Consider the following 20,471-nt stretch of genomic DNA (forward strand, 5'->3'; position numbering starts at 1 on the left):
ACTGACATCAGGAACCTGGACTGGTGAGTTTTCTTTCCCAGGGAAAAGAGCCAATGTTTGCGCTCCAAGTCCTGTGGCCCTGAGCCGGCAGCTGACCGCACATATTCCGAACATCGAAGGATAAGTCCCAGAAAGGAGCTGCCCCCATCTCATATTTGTGCTGCCCTGAGAGTCCAAAAAGAGCTCTACAAACTGACATTAGGAACCTGGACTGGTGAGTTTTTTTTCCCAGGGAAAAGAGCCGATGTTTGCGCTCTGACTCCTGTGGCCCTGATCCGGCAGCTGACTGCATAAAATTGAAACATCGGAGGATAAGTCCCAGACAGGAGCTGCCCCCACCTCATACTTGTGCTGCCCTGACAGTCCCAGGGGAGCCCTCCAAACTGACATCAGGAACCTGGACTGGTGAGTTTTCTTTCCCAGGGAAAAGAGCCGATGTTTGCGCTCCGAGTCCTGTGGCCCTGAGCCGGCAGCTGACTGCAAAAAATCGGAACATCGAAGGATAAGTTCCAGACAGGAGCTGCCCCCACCTCATACTTGTGCTGCCCTGAGAGTCCAAATAGAGCTCTTCAAACTGACATCAGGTACCTGGACTGGTGAGTTTTCTTTCCCAGGGAAAAGAGCCGATGTTTGCGCTCCGAGTCCTGTGGCCGTGAGCCGGCAGCTGACTGCATAAAATCGGAACATCGAAGGATAAGTCCCAGACAGGAGCTGCCCCCACCTCATACCTGTGCTGCCCTGAGAGTTCAAAAAGAGCTCTACAAACTGACATCAGGAACCTGGACTGGTGAGTTTTCTTTCCCAGGGATAAGAGCCAATGTTTGCGCTCCGAGTCCTGTGGCCCTGAGCGGGCAGCTGAGTGCAAAAAATCCGAACATCGAAGGATAAGTCCCAGACAGGAGCTGCCCCCACCTCATACTTGAGCTGCCCTGACAGTCCCAGGGGAGCCCAACAAACTGACATCAGGAACCTGGACTGGTGAGTTTTCTTTCCCAGGGAAAAGAGCCGATGTTTGCGCTCCGAGTCCTGTGGCCCTGAGCCGGCAGCTGACTGCAAAAAATCCGAACATCGAAGGATAAGTCCCAGACAGGAGCTGCCCCCACCTCATACTTGTGCTGCCCTGACAGTCCCAGGGGAGCCCTACAAACTGACATCAGGAACCTGGACTGGTGAGTTTTTTTTCCCAGGGAAAAGAGCCGATGTTTGCGTTCCGAGTCCTGTGGCCCTGAGCCGGCAGCTGACTGCAAAAAATCTGAACATCGAAGGATAAGTCCCAGACAGGAGCTGCCCCCATCTCATATTTGTGCTGCCCTGAGAGTCCAAAAACGGCCCTACAAACTGACATCAGGAACCTGGACTGGTGAGTTTTTTTTCCCAGGGAAAAGAGCCGATGTTTGCGCTCCGAATCCTGTGGCCCTGAGCCGGCAGCTGACCGCAAAAAATCCGAACATCGGAGGATAAGTCCCAGACAGGAACTGCCCCCACCTCATACTTGTGCTGCCCTGACAGTCCCAGGGGAGCCCTCCAAACTGACATCAGGAACCTGGACTGGTGAGTTTTCTTTCCCAGGGAAAAGAGCCGATGTTTGCGCTCCGAGTCCTGTGGCCCTGAGCCGGCAGCTGACTGCAAAAAATCGGAACATCGAAGGATAAGTTCCAGACAGGAGCTGCCCCCACCTCATACTTGTGCTGCCCTGACAGTCCCAGGGGAGCCCTACAAACTGACATCAGGAACCTGGACTGGTGAGTTTTTTTTCCCAGGGAAAAGAGCCGATGTTTGCGTTCCGAGTCCTGTGGCCCTGAGCCGGCAGCTGACCGCAAAAAATCCGAACATCGAAGGATAAGTCCCAGACAGGAGCTGCCCCCACCTCATACTTGTGCTGCCCTGAGAGTACCAGGGGAGCCCTACAAACTGACATCAGGAACCTGGACTGGTGAGTATTCTTTCCCAGGGAAAAGAGCCGATGTTTGCGCCCCGAGTCCTGTGGCCGTGAGCCGGCAGCTGACCGCACAAATTCCGAATATCGAAGGATAAGTCCCAGACAGGAGCTGCCCCCACCTCATACTTGTGCTGCCCTGACAGTCCCAGGGGAGCCCTACAAACTGACATCAGGAACCTGGATGGTGAGTTTTCTTTCCCAGGGAAAAGAGCCGATGTTTGCGCTCCGACTCCTGTGGCCCTGAGCGGGCAGCAGAGTGCAAAAAATCCGAACATCGAAGGATAAGTCCCAGACAGGAGCTGCCCCCACCTCATACTTGTGCTGCCCTGAGAGTCCCAGGGGAGCCCTACAAACTGACATCAGGAACCTGGACTGGTGAGTTTTCTTTCCCAGGGAAAAGAGCCGATGTTTGCGCTCCGAGTCCTGTGGCCCTGAGCCGGCAGCTGACTGCAAAAAATCCGAACATCGAAGGATAAGTCCCAGACAGGAGCTGCCCCCACCTCATACTTGTGCTGCCCTGACAGTCCCAGGGGAGCCCTACAAACTGACATCAGGAACCTGGACTGGTGAGTTTTCTTTCCCAAAGAAAAGAGCCGATGTTTGCGCTCCGCGTCCCGTGGCCCTGAGCCGGCAGCTGACTGCAAAAAATCGGAACATCGAAGGATAAGTCCCAGACAGGAGCTGCCCCCACCTCGTACTTGTGCTGCCCTGAGAGTCCAAAAAGAGCTCTACAAACTGACATCAGGAACCTGGACTGGTGAGTTTTCTTTCCCAGGGAAAAGAGCCGATGTTTGCGCTCCGAGTCCTGTGGCCCTGAGCCGGCAGCTGACTGCAAAAAATCGGAACATCGAAGGATAAGTCCCAGACAGGAGCTGCCCCCACCTCATACTTGTGCTGCCCTGAGAGTCCAAAAAGAGCTCTACAAACTGACATCAGGAATCTGGACTGGTGAGTTTTCTTTCCCAGGAAAAAGAGCCAATGTTTGTGCTCCAAGTCCTGTGGCCCTGAGCCGGCAGCTGACCGCACAAATTCCGAACATCGAAGGATAAGTCCCAGAAAGGAGCTGGCCCCACCTCATACTTGTGCTGCCCTGAGAGTCCCAGGGGAGCCCTACAAACTGACATCAGGAACCTGGACTGGTGAGTTTTCTTTCCCAGGGAAAAGAGCCGATGTTTGCGCTCCGAGTCCTGTGGCCCTGAGCAGGCAGCAGACTGCAAAAAATCGGAACATCGAAGGATAAGTCCCAGACAGGAGCTGCCCCCATCTCTTATTTGTGCTGCCCTGAGAGTCCAAAAACGGCCCTACAAACTGACATCAGGAACCTGGACTGGTGAGTTTTTTTTCCCAGGGAAAAGAGCCGATGTTTGCGCTCCGACTCCTGTGGCCCTGAGCCGGCAGCTGACCTCAAAAAATCCGAACATCGGAGGATAAGTCCCAGACAGGAGCTGCCCCCACCTCATACTTGTGCTGCCCTGACAGTCCCAGGGGAGCCCTACAAACTGACATCAGGAACCTGGACTGGTGAGTTTTCTTTCCCAGGGAAAAGAGCCGATGTTTGCGCTCCGAGTCCTGTGGCCGTGAGCCGGCAGCTGACTGCATAAAATCGAAACATCGAAGGATAAGTCCCAGACAGGAGCTGCCCCCACCTCATACCTGTGCTGCCCTGAGAGTTCAAAAAGAGCTCTACAAACTGACATCAGGAACCTGGACTGGTGAGTTTTCTTTCCCAGGGATAAGAGCCAATGTTTGCGCTCCGAGTCCTGTGGCCCTGAGCGGGCAGCTGAGTGCAAAAAATCCGAACATCGAAGGATATGTCCCAGACAGGAGCTGCCCCCACCTCATACTTGTGCTGCCCTGACAGTCCCAGGGGAGCCCAACAAACTGACATCAGGAACCTGGACTGGTGAGTTTTCTTTCCCAGGGAAAAGAGCCGATGTTTGCGCTCCGACTCCTGTGGCCCTGAGCCGGCAGCTGACTGCAAAAAATCCGAACATCGAAGGATAAGTCCCAGAAAGGAGCTGCCCCCACCTCATACTTGTGCTGCCCTGAGAGTCCAAAAAGAGCTCTACAAACTGACATCAGGAACCTGGACTGGTAAGTTTTTTTTCCCAGGGAAAAGAGCCGATGTTTGCGTTCCGAGTCCTGTGGCCCTGAGCCGGCAGCTGACCGCAAAAAATCCGAACATCGAAGGATAAGTCCCAGACAGGAGCTGCCCCCACCTCATACTTGTGCTGCCCTGAGAGTCCAAAAAGATCTCTACAAACTGACATCAGGAACCTGGATGGTGAGTTTTCTTTCCCAGGGAAAAGAGCCGATGTTTGCGCTCCGACTCCTGTGGCCCTGAGCGGGCAGCTGACTGCAAAAAATCCGAACATCGAAGGATAAGTCCCAGACAGGAGCTGCCCCCACCTCATACTTGTGCTGCCCTGAGAGTCCCAGGGGAGCCCTCCAAACTGACATCAGGAACATGGACTGGTGAGTTTTCTTTCCCAGGGAAAAGAGCCGATGTTTGCGCTCCGAGTCCTGTGGCCCTGAGCCGGCAGCTGACTGCAAAAAATCCGAACATCGAAGGATAAGTCCCAGAAAGGAGCTGCCCCCACCTCATACTTGTGCTGCCCTGAGAGTCCCAGGGGAGCCCTACAAACTGACATCAGGAACCTGGACTGGTGAGTTTTCTTTCCCAGGGAAAAGAGCCGATGTTTGCGCTCCGCGTCCCGTGGCCCTGAGCCGGCAGCTGACAGCAAAAAATCGGAAAATCGAAGGATAAGTCCCAGACAGGAGCTGCCCCCACCTCGTACTTTTGCTGCCCTGAGAGTCCAAAAAGAGATCTACAAACTGACATCAGGAACCTGGATGGTGAGTATTCTTTCCCAGGGAAAAGAGCCGATGTTTGCGCTCCGAGTCCTGTGGCCCTGAAACGGCAGCTGAGTGCAAAAAGTCCGAACATCGAAGGATAAGTCCCAGACAGGAGCTGCCCCCACATCATACTTGTGCTGCCCTGAGAGTCCCAGGGGAGCCCTACAAACTGACATCAGGAACCTGGACTGGTGAGTTTTCTTTCCCAGGGAAAAGAGCCGATGTTTGCGCTCCGAGTCCTGTGGCCCTGAGCCGGCAGCTGACTGCAAAATATCGGAACATCGAAGGATAAGTCCCAGACAGGAGCTGCCCCCACCTCATACTTTTGCTGCCCTGAGAGTCCAAAAAGAGCTCTACAAACTGACATCAGGAATCTGGACTGGTGAGTTTTCTTTCACAGGGAAAAGAGCCAATGTTTGCGCTCCAAGTCCTGTGGCCCTGAGCCGGCAGCTGACCGCACAAATTCCGAACATCGAAGGATAAGTCCCAGAAAGGAGCTGGCCCCACCTCATACTTGTGCTGCCCTGACAGTCCCAGGGGAGCCCTACAAACTGACATCAGGAACCTGGACTGGTGAGTTTTTTTTCCCAGGGAAAAGAGCCGATGTTTGCGCTCCGAATCCTGTGGCCCTGAGCCGGCAGCTGACCGCAAAAAATCCGAACATCGGAGGATAATTCCCAGACAGGAGCTGCCCCCACCTCATACTTGTGCTGCCCTGACAGTCCCAGGGGAGCCCTCCAAACTGACATCAGGAACCTGGACTGGTGAGTTTTCTTTCCCAGGGAAAAGAGCCGATGTTTGCGCTCCGAGTCCTGTGGCCCTGAGCCGGCAGCTGACTGCAAAAAATCGGAACATCGAAGGATAAGTCCCAGACAGGAGCTGCCCCCACCTCATACTTGTGCTGCCCTGACAGTCCCAGGGGAGCCCTACAAACTGACATCAGGAACCTGGACTGGTAAGTTTTTTTTCCCAGGGAAAAGAGCCGATGTTTGCGTTCCGAGTCCTGTGGCCCTGAGCGGGCAGCTGAGTGCAAAAAATCCGAACATCGAAGGATAAGTCCCAGACAGGAGCTGCCCCCACCTCATACTTGTGCTGCCCTGAGAGTACCAGGGGAGCCCTACAAACTGACATCAGGAACCTGGACTGGTGAGTTTTCTTTCCCAGGGAAAAGAGCCAATGTTTGCGCTCCAAGTCCTGTGGCCCTGAGCCGGCAGCTGACCGCACAAATTCCGAACATCGAAGGATAAGTCCCAGAAAGGAGCTGGCCCCACCTCATACTTGTGCTGCCCTGACAGTTCCAGGGGAGCCCTACAAACTGACATCAGGAACCTGGACTGGTGAGTTTTCTTTCCCAGGGAAAAGAGCCGATGTTTGCGCTCCGAGTCCTGTGGCCCTGAGCAGGCAGCAGACTGCAAAAAATCGGAACATCGAAGGATAAGTCCCAGACAGGAGCTGCCCCCATCTCTTATTTGTGCTGCCCTGAGAGTCCAAAAACGGCCCTACAAACTGACATCAGGAACCTGGACTGGTGAGTTTTTTTTCCCAGGGAAAAGAGCCGATGTTTGCGCTCCGACTCCTGTGGCCCTGAGCAGGCAGCTGACCTCAAAAAATCCGAACATCGGAGGATAAGTCCCAGACAGGAGCTGCCCTTACCTCATACTTGTGCTGCCCTGACAGTCCCAGGGGAGCCCTACAAACTGACATCAGGAACCTGGACTGGTGAGTTTTCTTTCCCAGGGAAAAGAGCCGATGTTTGCGCTCCGAGTCCTGTGGCCGTGAGCCGGCAGCTGACTGCATAAAATCGGAACATCGAAGGATAAGTCCCAGACAGGAGCTGCCCCCACCTCATACCTGTGCTGCCCTGAGAGTTCAAAAAGAGCTCTACAAACTGACATCAGGAACCTGGACTGGTGAGTTTTCTTTCCCAGGGAAAAGAGCCGATGTTGGCGCTACGAGTCCTGTGGCCCTGAGCGGGCAGCTGAGTGCAAAAAATCCGAACATCGAAGGATATGTCCCAGACAGGAGCTGCCCCCACCTCATACTTGTGCTGCCCTGACAGTCCCAGGGGAGCCCAACAAACTGACATCAGGAACCTGGACTGGTGAGTTTTCTTTCCCAGGGAAAAGAGCCGATGTTTGCGCTCCGAGTCCTGTGGCCCTGAGCCGGCAGCTGACCGCAAAAAATCCGAACATCGAAGGATAAGTCCCAGACAGGAGCTGCCCCCACCTCATACTTGTGCTGCCCTGAGAGTCCAAAAAGAGCTCTACAAACTGACATCAGGAACCTGGACTGGTAAGTTTTTTTTCCCAGGGAAAAGAGCCGATGTTTGCGTTCCGAGTCCTGTGGCCCTGAGCCGGCAGCTGACCGCAAAAAATCCGAACATCGAAGGATAAGTCCCAGACAGGAGCTGCCCCCACCTCATACTTGTGCTGCCCTGAGAGTCCAAAAAGATCTCTACAAACTGACATCAGGAACCTGGATGGTGAGTTTTCTTTCCCAGGGAAAAGAGCCGATGTTTGCGCTCCGACTCCTGTGGCCCTGAGCGGGCAGCTGACTGCAAAAAATCGGAACATCGAAGGATAAGTCCCAGACAGGAGCTGCCCCCACCTCATACTTGTGCTGCCCTGAGAGTCCCAGGGGAGCCCTCCAAACTGACATCAGGAACATGGACTGGTGAGTTTTCTTTCCCAGGGAAAAGAGCCGATGTTTGCGCTCCGAGTCCTGTGGCCCTGAGCCGGCAGCTGACTGCAAAAAATCTGAACATCGAAGGATAAGTCCCAGAAAGGAGCTGCCCCCACCTCATACTTGTGCTGCCCTGAGAGTCCCAGGGGATCCCTACAAACTGACATCAGGAACCTGGACTGGTGAGTTTTCTTTCCCAGGGAAAAGAGCCGATGTTTGCGCTCCGCGTCCCGTGGCCCTGAGCCGGCAGCTGAAAGCAAAAAATCGGAAAATCGAAGGATAAGTCCCAGACAGGAGCTGCCCCCACCTCGTACTTGTGCTGCCCTTAGAGTCCAAAAAGAGATCTACAAACTGACATCAGGAACCTGGATGGTGAGTATTCTTTCCCAGGGAAAAGAGCCGATGTTTGCGCTCCGAGTCCTGTGGCCCAGAGACGGCAGCTGAGTGCAAAAAGTCCGAACATCGAAGGATAAGTCCCAGACAGGAGCTGCCCCCACATCATACTTGTGCTGCCCTGAGAGTCCCAGGGGAGCCCTACAAACTGACATCAGGAACCTGGACTGGTGAGTTTTCTTTCCCAGGGAAAAGAGCCGATGTTTGCGCTCCGAGTCCTGTGGCCCTGAGCCGGCAGCTGACTGCAAAATATCGGAACATCGAAGGATAAGTCCCAGACAGGAGCTGCCCCCACCTCATACTTTTGCTGCCCTGAGAGTCCAAAAAGAGCTCTACAAACTGACATCAGGAATCTGGACTGGTGAGTTTTCTTTCACAGGGAAATGAGCCAATGTTTGCGCTCCGAGTCCTGTGGCCCTGAGCCGGCAGCTGACCGCACAAATTCCGAACATCGAAGGATAAGTCCCAGAAAGGAGCTGGCCCCACCTCATACTTGTGCTGCCCTGACAGTCCCAGGGGAGCCCTACAAACTGACATCAGGAACCTGGACTGGTGAGTTTTTTTTCCCAGGGAAAAGAGCCGATGTTTGCGCTCCGAATCCTGTGGCCCTGAGCCGGCAGCTGACCGCAAAAAATCCGAACATCGAAGGATAAGTCCCAGACAGGAGCTGCCCCCACCTCATACTTGTGCTGCCCTGAGAGTCCCAGGGGAGCCCTACAAACTGACATCAGGAACCTGGACTGGTGAGTTTTCTTTCCCAGGGAAAAGAGCCGATGTTTGCGCTCCGCGTCCCGTGGCCCTGAGCCGGCAGCTGACAGCAAAAAATCGGAAAATCGAAGGATAAGTCCCAGACAGGAGCTGCCCCCACCTCGTACTTGTGCTGCCCTGAGAGTCCAAAAAGAGATCTACAAACTGACATCAGGAACCTGGATGGTGAGTATTCTTTCCCAGGGAAAAGAGCCGATGTTTGCGCTCCGAGTCCTGTGGCCCAGAGACGGCAGCTGAGTGCAAAAAGTCCGAACATCGAAGGATAAGTCCCAGACAGGAGCTGCCCCCACATCATACTTGTGCTGCCCTGAGAGTCCCAGGGGAGCCCTACAAACTGACATCAGGAACCTGGACTGGTGAGTTTTCTTTCCCAGGGAAAAGAGCCGATGTTTGCGCTCCGACTCCTGTGGCCCTGAGCCGGCAGCTGACTGCAAAATATCGGAACATCGAAGGATAAGTCCCAGACAGGAGCTGCCCCCACCTCATACTTTTGCTGCCCTGAGAGTCCAAAAAGAGCTCTACAAACTGACATCAGGAATCTGGACTGGTGAGTTTTCTTTCACAGGGAAATGAGCCAATGTTTGCGCTCCGAGTCCTGTGGCCCTGAGCCGGCAGCTGACCGCACAAATTCCGAACATCGAAGGATAAGTCCCAGAAAGGAGCTGGCCCCACCTCATACTTGTGCTGCCCTGACAGTCCCAGGGGAGCCCTACAAACTGACATCAGGAACCTGGACTGGTGAGTTTTTTTTCCCAGGGAAAAGAGCCGATGTTTGCGCTCCGAATCCTGTGGCCCTGAGCCGGCAGCTGACCGCAAAAAATCCGAACATCGGAGGATAAGTCCCAGACAGGAGCTGCCCCCACCTCATACTTGTGCTGCCCTGACAGTCCCAGGGGAGCCCTCCAAACTGACATCAGGAACCTGGACTGGTGAGTTTTCTTTCCCAGGGAAAAGAGCCGATGTTTGCGCTCCGAGTCCTGTGGCCCTGAGCCGGCAGCTGACTGCAAAAAATCGGAACATCGAAGGATAAGTCCCAGACAGGAGCTGCCCCCACCTCATACTTGTGCTGCCCTGACAGTCCCAGGGGAGCCCTACAAACTGACATCAGGAACCTGGACTGGTAAGTTTTTTTTCCCAGGGAAAAGAGCCGATGTTTGCGTTCCGAGTCCTGTGGCCCTGAGTCAGCAGCTGACCGCAAAAAATCCGAACATCGAAGGATAAGTCCCAGACAGGAGCTGCCCCCACCTCATACTTGTGCTGCCCTGAGAGTACCAGGGGAGCCCTACAAACTGACATCAGGAACCTGGACTGGTGAGTTTTCTTTCCCAGGGAAAAGAGCCAATGTTTGCGCTCCAAGTCCTGTGGCCCTGAGCCGGCAGCTGACCGCACAAATTCCGAACATCGAAGGATAAGTCCCAGAAAGGAGCTGGCCCCACCTCATACTTGTGCTGCCCTGACAGTTCCAGGGCAGGCCTACAAACTGACATCAGGAACCTGGACTGGTGAGTTTTTTTTCCCAGGGAAAAGAGCCGATGTTTGCGCTCCGAATCCTGTGGCCCTGAGCCGGCAGCTGACCGCAAAAAATCCGAACATCGGAGGATAAGCCCCAGACAGGAGCTGCCCCCACCTCATACTTGTGCTGCCCTGACAGTCCCAGGGGAGCCCTCCAAACTGACATCAGGAACCTGGACTGATGAGTTTTCTTTCCCAGGGAAAAGAGCCGATGTTTGCGCTCCGAGTCCTGTGGCCCTGAGCCGGCAGCTGACTGCAAAAAATCGGAACATCGAAGGATAAGTTCCAGACAGGAGCTGCCCCCACCTCATACTTGTGCTGCCCTGACAGTCCCAGGGGAGCCCTACAAACTGACATCAGGAACCTGGACTGGTGAGTTTTTTTTCCCAGGGAAAAGAGCCGATGTTTGCGTTCCGAGTCCTGTGGCCCTGAGCCGGCAGCTGACCGCAAAAAATCCGAACATCGAAGGATAAGTCCCAGACAGGAGCTGCCCCCACCTCATACTTGTGCTGCCCTGAGAGTACCAGGGGAGCCCTACAAACTGACATCAGGAACCTGGACTGGTGAGTATTCTTTCCCAGGGAAAAGAGCCGATGTTTGCGCCCCGAGTCCTGTGGCCGTGAGCCGGCAGCTGACCGCACAAATTCCGAATATCGAAGGATAAGTCCCAGAAAGGAGCTGCCCCCACCTCATACTTGTGCTGCCCTGAGAGTCCCAGGGGAGCCCTCCAAACTGACATCAGGAACCTGGATGGTGAGTTTTCTTTCCCAGGGAAAAGAGCCGATGTTTGCGCTCCGACTCCTGTGGCCCTGAGCGGGCAGCAGAGTGCAAAAAATCCGAACATCGAAGGATAAGTCCCAGACAGGAGCTGCCCCCACCTCATACTTGTGCTGCCCTGAGAGTCCCAGGGGAGCCCTACAAACTGACATCAGGAACCTGGACTGGTGAGTTTTCTTTCCCAGGGAAAAGAGCCGATGTTTGCGCTCCGAGTCCTGTGGCCCTGAGCCGGCAGCTGACTGCAAAAAATCCGAACATCGAAGGATAAGTCCCAGACAGGAGGTGCCCCCACCTCATACTTGTGCTGCCCTGACAGTCCCAGGGGAGCCCTACAAACTGACATCAGGAACCTGGACTGGTGAGTTTTCTTTCCCAAAGAAAAGAGCCGATGTTTGCGCTCCGAGTCCCGTGGCCCTGAGCCGGCAGCTGACTGCAAAAAATCGGAACATCGAAGGATAAGTCCCAGACAGGAGCTGCCCCCACCTCGTACTTGTGCTGCCCTGAGAGTCCAAAAAGAGCTCTACAAACTGACATCAGGAACCTGGACTGGTGAGTTTTCTTTCCCAGGGAAAAGAGCCGATGTTTGCGCTCCGAGTCCTGTGGCCCTGAGCCGGCAGCTGACTGCAAAAAATCGGAACATCGAAGGATAAGTCCCAGACAGGAGCTGCCCCCACCTCATACTTGTGCTGCCCTGAGAGTCCAAAAAGAGCTCTACAAACTGACATCAGGAATCTGGACTGGTGAGTTTTCTTTCCCAGGAAAAAGAGCCAATGTTTGCGCTCCAAGTCCTGTGGCCCTGAGCCGGCAGCTGACCGCACAAATTCCGAACATCGAAGGATAAGTCCCAGACAGGAGCTGCCCCCACCTCATACTTTTGCTGCCCTGAGAGTCCAAAAAGAGCTCTACAAACTGACATCAGGAATCTGGACTGGTGAGTTTTCTTTCACAGGGAAATGAGCCAATGTTTGCGCTCCGAGTCCTGTGGCCCTGAGCCGGCAGCTGACCGCACAAATTCCGAACATCGAAGGATAAGTCCCAGAAAGGAGCTGGCCCCACCTCATACTTGTGCTGCCCTGACAGTCCCAGGGGAGCCCTACAAACTGACATCAGGAACCTGGACTGGTGAGTTTTTTTTCCCAGGGAAAAGAGCCGATGTTTGCGCTCCGAATCCTGTGGCCCTGAGCCGGCAGCTGACCGCAAAAAATCCGAACATCGGAGGATAAGTCCCAGACAGGAGCTGCCCCCACCTCATACTTGTGCTGCCCTGAGAGTCCCAGGGGAGCCCTACAAACTGACATCAGGAACCTGGACTGGTGAGTTTTCTTTCCCAGGGAAAAGAGCCGATGTTTGCGCTCCGCGTCCCGTGGCCCTGAGCCGGCAGCTGACAGCAAAAAATCGGAAAATCGAAGGATAAGTCCCAGACAGGAGCTGCCCCCACCTCGTACTTGTGCTGCCCTGAGAGTCCAAAAAGAGATCTACAAACTGACATCAGGAACCTGGATGGTGAGTATTCTTTCCCAGGGAAAAGAGCCGATGTTTGCGCTCCGAGTCCTGTGGCCCAGAGACGGCAGCTGAGTGCAAAAAGTCCGAACATCGAAGGATAAGTCCCAGACAGGAGCTGCCCCCACATCATACTTGTGCTGCCCTGAGAGTCCCAGGGGAGCCCTACAAACTGACATCAGGAACCTGGACTGGTGAGTTTTCTTTCCCAGGGAAAAGAGCCGATGTTTGCGCTCCGAGTCCTGTGGCCCTGAGCCGGCAGCTGACTGCAAAATATCGGAACATCGAAGGATAAGTCCCAGACAGGAGCTGCCCCCACCTCATACTTTTGCTGCCCTGAGAGTCCAAAAAGAGCTCTACAAACTGACATCAGGAATCTGGACTGGTGAGTTTTCTTTCACAGGGAAATGAGCCAATGTTTGCGCTCCGAGTCCTGTGGCCCTGAGCCGGCAGCTGACCGCACAAATTCCGAACATCGAAGGATAAGTCCCAGAAAGGAGCTGGCCCCACCTCATACTTGTGCTGCCCTGACAGTCCCAGGGGAGCCCTAAAAACTGACATCAGGAACCTGGACTGGTGAGTTTTTTTTCCCAGGGAAAAGAGCCGATGTTTGCGCTCCGAATCCTGTGGCCCTGAGCCGGCAGCTGACCGCAAAAAATCCGAACATCGGAGGATAAGTCCCAGACAGGAGCTGCCCCCACCTCATACTTGTGCTGCCCTGACAGTCCCAGGGGAGCCCTCCAAACTGACATCAGGAACCTGGACTGGTGAGTTTTCTTTCCCAGGGAAAAGAGCCGATGTTTGCGCTCCGAGTCCTGTGGCCCTGAGCCGGCAGCTGACTGCAAAAAATCGGAACATCGAAGGATAAGTCCCAGACAGGAGCTGCCCCCACCTCATACTTGTGCTGCCCTGACAGTCCCAGGGGAGCCCTACAAACTGACATCAGGAACCTGGACTGGTAAGTTTTTTTTCCCAGGGAAAAGAGCCGATGTTTGCGTTCCGAGTCCTGTGGCCCTGAGTCAGCAGCTGACCGCAAAAAATCCGAACATCGAAGGATAAGTCCCAGACAGGAGCTGCCCCCACCTCATACTTGTGCTGCCCTGAGAGTACCAGGGGAGCCCTACAAACTGACATCAGGAACCTGGACTGGTGAGTTTTCTTTCCCAGGGAAAAGAGCCAATGTTTGCGCTCCAAGTCCTGTGGCCCTGAGCCGGCAGCTGACCGCACAAATTCCGAACATCGAAGGATAAGTCCCAGAAAGGAGCTGGCCCCACCTCATACTTGTGCTGCCCTGACAGTTCCAGGGCAGGCCTACAAACTGACATCAGGAACCTGGACTGGTGAGTTTTTTTTCCCAGGGAAAAGAGCCGATGTTTGCGCTCCGAATCCTGTGGCCCTGAGCCGGCAGCTGACCGCAAAAAATCCGAACATCGGAGGATAAGCCCCAGACAGGAGCTGCCCCCACCTCATACTTGTGCTGCCCTGACAGTCCCAGGGGAGCCCTCCAAACTGACATCAGGAACCTGGACTGGTGAGTTTTCTTTCCCAGGGAAAAGAGCCGATGTTTGCGCTCCGAGTCCTGTGGCCCTGAGCCGGCAGCTGACTGCAAAAAATCGGAACATCGAAGGATAAGTTCCAGACAGGAGCTGCCCCCACCTCATACTTGTGCTGCCCTGACAGTCCCAGGGGAGCCCTACAAACTGACATCAGGAACCTGGACTGGTGAGTTTTTTTTCCCAGGGAAAAGAGCCGATGTTTGCGTTCCGAGTCCTGTGGCCCTGAGCCGGCAGCTGACCGCAAAAAATCCGAACATCGAAGGATAAGTCCCAGACAGGAGCTGCCCCCACCTCATACTTGTGCTGCCCTGAGAGTACCAGGGGAGCCCTACAAACTGACATCAGGAACCTGGACTGGTGAGTATTCTTTCCAAGGGAAAAGAGCCGATGTTTGCGCCCCGAGTCCTGTGGCCGTGAGCCGGCAGCTGACCGCACAAATTCCGAATATCGAAGGATAAGTCCCAGAAAGGAGCTGCCCCCACCTCATACTTGTGCTGCCCTGAGAGTCCCAGGGGAGCCCTCCAAACTGACATCAGGAACCTGGATGGTGAGTTTTCTTTCCCAGGGAAAAGAGCCGATGTTTGCGCTCCGACTCCTGTGGCCCTGAGCGGGCAGCAGAGTGCAAAAAATCCGAACATCGAAGGATAAGTCCCAGACAGGAGCTGCCCCCACCTCATACTTGTGCTGCCCTGAGAGTCCCAGGGGAGCCCTACAAACTGACATCAGGAACCTGGACTGGTGAGTTTTCTTTCCCAGGGAAAAGAGCCGATGTTTGCGCTCCGAGTCCTGTGGCCCTGAGCCGGCAGCTGACTGCAAAAAATCCGAACATCGAAGGATAAGTCCCAGACAGGAGGTGCCCCCACCTCATACTTGTGCTGCCCTGACAGTCCCAGGGGAGCCCTACAAACTGACATCAGGAACCTGGACTGGTGAGTTTTCTTTCCCAAAGAAAAGAGCCGATGTTTGCGCTCCGAGTCCCGTGGCCCTGAGCCGGCAGCTGACTGCAAAAAATCGGAACATCGAAGGATAAGTCCCAGACAGGAGCTGCCCCCACCTCGTACTTGTGCTGCCCTGAGAGTCCAAAAAGAGCTCTACAAACTGACATCAGGAACCTGGACTGGTGAGTTTTCTTTCCCAGGGAAAAGAGCCGATGTTTGCGCTCCGAGTCCTGTGGCCCTGAGCCGGCAGCTGACTGCAAAAAATCGGAACATCGAAGGATAAGTCCCAGACAGGAGCTGCCCCCACCTCATACTTGTGCTGCCCTGAGAGTCCAAAAAGAGCTCTACAAACTGACATCAGGAATCTGGACTGGTGAGTTTTCTTTCCCAGGAAAAAGAGCCAATGTTTGCGCTCCAAGTCCTGTGGCCCTGAGCCGGCAGCTGACCGCACAAATTCCGAACATCGAAGGATAAGTCCCAGAAAGGAGCTGGCCCCACCTCATACTTGTGCTGCCCTGACAGTCCCAGGGGAGCCCTACAAACTGACATCAGGAACCTGGACTGGTGAGTTTTCTTTCCCAGGGAAAAGAGCCGATGTTTGCGCTCCGAGTCCTGTGGCCGTGAGCCGGCAGCTGACTGCATAAAATCGGAACATCGAAGGATAAGTCCCAGACAGGAGCTGCCCCCACCTCATACCTGTGCTGCCCTGAGAGTTCAAAAAGAGCTCTACAAACTGACATCAGGAACCTGGACTGGTGAGTTTTCTTTCCCAGGGATAAGAGCCAATGTTTGCGCTCCGAGTCCTGTGGCCCTGAGCGGGCAGCTGAGTGCAAAAAATCCGAACATCGAAGGATATGTCCCAGACAGGAGCTGCCCCCACCTCATACTTGTGCTGCCCTGACAGTCCCAGGGGAGCCCAACAAACTGACATCAGGAACCTGGACTGGTGAGTTTTCTTTCCCAGGGAAAAGAGCCGATGTTTGCGCTCCGAGTCCTGTGGCCCTGAGCCGGCAGCTGACTGCAAAAAATCCGAACATCGAAGGATAAGTCCCAGACAGGAGCTGCCCCCACCTCATACTTGTGCTGCCCTGAGAGTCCAAAAAGAGCTCTACAAACTGACATCAGGAACCTGGACTGGTAAGTTTTTTTTCCCAGGGAAAAGAGCCGATGTTTGCGTTCCGAGTCCTGTGGCCCTGAGCCGGCAGCTGACCGCAAAAAATCCGAACATCGGAGGATAAGTCCCAGACAGGAGCTGCCCCCACCTCATACTTGTGCTGCCCTGAGAGTCCAAAAAGATCTCTACAAACTGACATCAGGAACCTGGATGGTGAGTTTTCTTTCCCAGGGAAAAGAGCCGATGTTTGCGCTCCGACTCCTGTGGCCCTGAGCGGGCAGCTGACTGCAAAAAATCGGAACATCGAAGGATAAGTCCCAGACAGGAGCTGCCCCCACCTCATACTTGTGCTGCCCTGAGAGTCCCAGGGGAGCCCTCCAAACTGACATCAGGAACATGGACTGGTGAGTTTTCTTTCCCAGGGAAAAGAGCCGATGTTTGCGCTCCGAGTCCTGTGGCCCTGAGCCGGCAGCTGACTGCAAAAAATCCGAACATCGAAGGATAAGTCCCAGAAAGGAGCTGCCCCCACCTCATACTTGTGCTGCCCTGAGAGTCCCAGGGGAGCCCTACAAACTGACATCAGGAACCTGGACTGGTGAGTTTTCTTTCCCAGGGAAAAGAGCCGATGTTTGCACTCCGCGTCCCGTGGCCCTGAGCCGGCAGCTGACAGCAAAAAATCGGAAAATCGAAGGATAAGTCCCAGACAGGAGCTGCCCCCACCTCGTACTTTTGCTGCCCTGAGAGTCCAAAAAGAGATCTACAAACTGACATCAGGAACCTGGATGGTGAGTATTCTTTCCCAGGGAAAAGGGCCGATGTTTGCGCTCCGAGTCCTGTGGCCCTGAGCCGGCAGCTGAGTGCAAAAAGTCCGAACATCGAAGGATAAGTCCCAGACAGGAGCTGCCCCCACATCATACTTGTGCTGCCCTGAGAGTCCCAGGGGAGCCCTACAAACTGACATCAGGAACCTGGACTGGTGAGTTTTCTTTCCCAGGGAAAAGAGCCGATGTTTGCGCTCCGAGTCCTGTGGCCCTGAGCCGGCAGCTGACTGCAAAATATCGGAACATCGAAGGATAAGTCCCAGACAGGAGCTGCCCCCACCTCATACTTTTGCTGCCCTGAGAGTCCAAAAAGAGCTCTACAAACTGACATCAGGAATCTGGACTGGTGAGTTTTCTTTCACAGGGAAAAGAGCCAATGTTTGCGCTCCAAGTCCTGTGGCCCTGAGCCGGCAGCTGACCGCACAAATTCCGAACATCGAAGGATAAGTCCCAGAAAGGAGCTGGCCCCACCTCATACTTGTGCTGCCCTGACAGTCCCAGGGGAGCCCTACAAACTGACATCAGGAACCTGGACTGGTGAGTTTTTTTTCCCAGGGAAAAGAGCCGATGTTTGCGCTCCGAATCCTGTGGCCCTGAGCCGGCAGCTGACCGCAAAAAATCCGAACATCGGAGGATAAGTCCCAGACAGGAGCTGCCCCCACCTCATACTTGTGCTGCCCTGACAGTCCCAGGGGAGCCCTCCAAACTGACATCAGGAACCTGGACTGGTGAGTTTTCTTTCCCAGGGAAAAGAGCCGATGTTTGCGCTCCGAGTCCTGTGGCCCTGAGCCGGCAGCTGACTGCAAAAAATCGGAACATCGAAGGATAAGTCCCAGACAGGAGCTGCCCCCACCTCATACTTGTGCTGCCCTGACAGTCCCAGGGGAGCCCTACAAACTGACATCAGGAACCTGGACTGGTAAGTTTTTTTTCCCAGGGAAAAGAGCCGATGTTTGCGTTCCGACTCCTGTGGCCCTGAGTCAGCAGCTGACCGCAAAAAATCCGAATATCGAAGGATAAGTCCCAGACAGGAGCTGCCCCCACCTCATACTTGTGCTGCCCTGAGAGTACCAGGGGAGCCCTACAAACTGACATCAGGAACCTGGACTGGTGAGTTTTCTTTCCCAGGGAAAAGAGCCAATGTTTGCGCTCCAAGTCCTGTGGCCCTGAGCCGGCAGCTGACCGCACAAATTCCGAACATCGAAGGATAAGTCCCAGAAAGGAGCTGGCCCCACCTCATACTTGTGCTGCCCTGACAGTTCCAGGGCAGCCCTACAAACTGACATCAGGAACCTGGACTGGTGAGTTTTCTTTCCCAGGGAAAAGAGCCGATGTTTGCGCTCCGAGTCCTGTGGCCCTGAGCCGGCAGCTGACTGCAAAAAATCGGAACATCGAAGGATAAGTCCCAGACAGGAGCTGCCCCCATCTCATATTTGTGCTGCCCTGAGAGTCCAAAAACGGCCCTACAAACTGACATCAGGAACCTGGATGGTGAGTTTTTTTTCCCAGGGAAAAGAGCCGATGTTTGCGCTCCAAGTCCTGTGGCCCTGAGCCGGCAGCTGACCTCAAAAAATCCGAACATCGGAGGATAAGTCCCAGACAGGAGCTGCCCCCACCTCATACTTGTGCTGCCCTGACAGTCCCAGGGGAGCCCTCCAAACTGACATCAGGAACCTGGACTGGTGAGTTTTCTTTCCCAGGGAAAAGAGCCGATGTTTGCGCTCCGAGTCCTGTGGCCGTGAGCCAGCAGCTGACTGCATAAAATCGGAACATCGAAGGATAAGTCCCAGACAGGAGCTGCCCCCACCTCATACTTGTGCTGCCCTGACAGTCCCAGGGGAGCCCTACAAACTGACATCAGGAACCTGGACTGGTGAGTTTTCTTTCCCAAAGAAAAGAGCCGATGTTTGCGCTCCGCGTCCCGTGGCCCTGAGCCGGCAGCTGACTGCAAAAAATCGGAACATCGAAGGATAAGTCCCAGACAGGAGCTGCCCCCACCTCGTACTTGTGCTGCCCTGAGAGTCCAAAAAGAGCTCTACAAACTGACATCAGGAACCTGGACTGGTGAGTTTTCTTTCCCAGGGAAAAGAGCCGATGTTTGCGCTCCGAGTCCTGTCGCTCTGAGCCGGCAGCTGACTGCAAAATATCGGAACATCGAAGGATAAGTCCCAGACAGGAGCTGCCCCCACCTCATACTTTTGCTGCCCTGAGAGTCCAAAAAGAGCTCTACAAACTGACATCAGGAATCTGGACTGGTGAGTTTTCTTTCACAGGGAAAAGAGCCAATGTTTGCGCTCCAAGTCCTGTGGCCCTGAGCCGGCAGCTGACCGCACAAATTCCGAACATCGAAGGATAAGTCCCAGAAAGGAGCTGGCCCCACCTCATACTTGTGCTGCCCTGACAGTCCCAGGGGAGCCCTACAAACTGACATCAGGAACCTGGACTGGTGAGTTTTTTTTCCCAGGGAAAAGAGCCGATGTTTGCGCTCCGAATCCTGTGGCCCTGAGCCGGCAGCTGACCGCAAAAAATCCGAACATCGGAGGATAAGTCCCAGACAGGAGCTGCCCCCACCTCATACTTGTGCTGCCCTGACAGTCCCAGGGGAGCCCTCCAAACTGACATCAGGAACCTGGACTGGTGAGTTTTCTTTCCCAGGGAAAAGAGCCGATGTTTGCGCTCCGAGTCCTGTGGCCCTGAGCCGGCAGCTGACTGCAAAAAATCGGAACATCGAAGGATAAGTCCCAGACAGGAGCTGCCCCCACCTCATACTTGTGCTGCCCTGACAGTCCCAGGGGAGCCCTACAAACTGACATCAGGAACCTGGACTGGTGAGTTTTTTTTCCCAGGGAAAAGAGCCAATGTTTGCGCTCCAAGTCCTGTGGCCCTGAGCCGGCAGCTGACCGCACAAATTCCGAACATCGAAGGATAAGTCCCAGAAAGGAGCTGGCCCCACCTCATACTTGTGCTGCCCTGACAGTCCCAGGGGAGCCCTACAAACTGACATCAGGAACCTGGACTGGTGAGTTTTCTTTCCCAGGGAAAAGAGCCGATGTTTGCGCTCCGAGTCCTGTGGCCCTGAGCCGGCAGCTGACTGCAAAAAATCGGAACATCGAAGGATAAGTCCCAGACAGGAGCTGCCCCCATCTCATATTTGTGCTGCCCTGAGAGTCCAAAAACGGCCCTACAAACTCACATCAGGAACCTGGATGGTGAGTTTTTTTTCCCAGGGAAAAGAGCCGATGTTTGCGCTCCAAGTCCTGTGGCCCTGAGCCGGCAGCTGACCTCAAAAAATCCGAACATCGGAGGATAAGTCCCAGACAGGAGCTGCCCCCACCTCATACTTGTGCTGCCCTGACAGTCCCAGGGGAGCCCTCCAAACTGACATCAGGAACCTGGACTGGTGAGTTTTCTTTCCCAGGGAAAAGAGCCGATGTTTGCGCTCCGAGTCCTGTGGCCGTGAGCCGGCAGCTGACTGCATAAAATCGGAACATCGAAGGATAAGTCCCAGACAGGAGCTGCCCCCACCTCATACTTGTGCTGCCCTGAGAGTCCAAAAAGATCTCTACAAACTGACATCAGGAACCTGGATGGTGAGTTTTTTTTCCCAGGGAAAAG

The sequence above is a fragment of the Taeniopygia guttata genome, chromosome 8 (genome assembly GCF_048771995.1).
Source record: "Taeniopygia guttata chromosome 8, bTaeGut7.mat, whole genome shotgun sequence".
NCBI classification, from domain to species: domain Eukaryota; kingdom Metazoa; phylum Chordata; class Aves; order Passeriformes; family Estrildidae; genus Taeniopygia; species Taeniopygia guttata.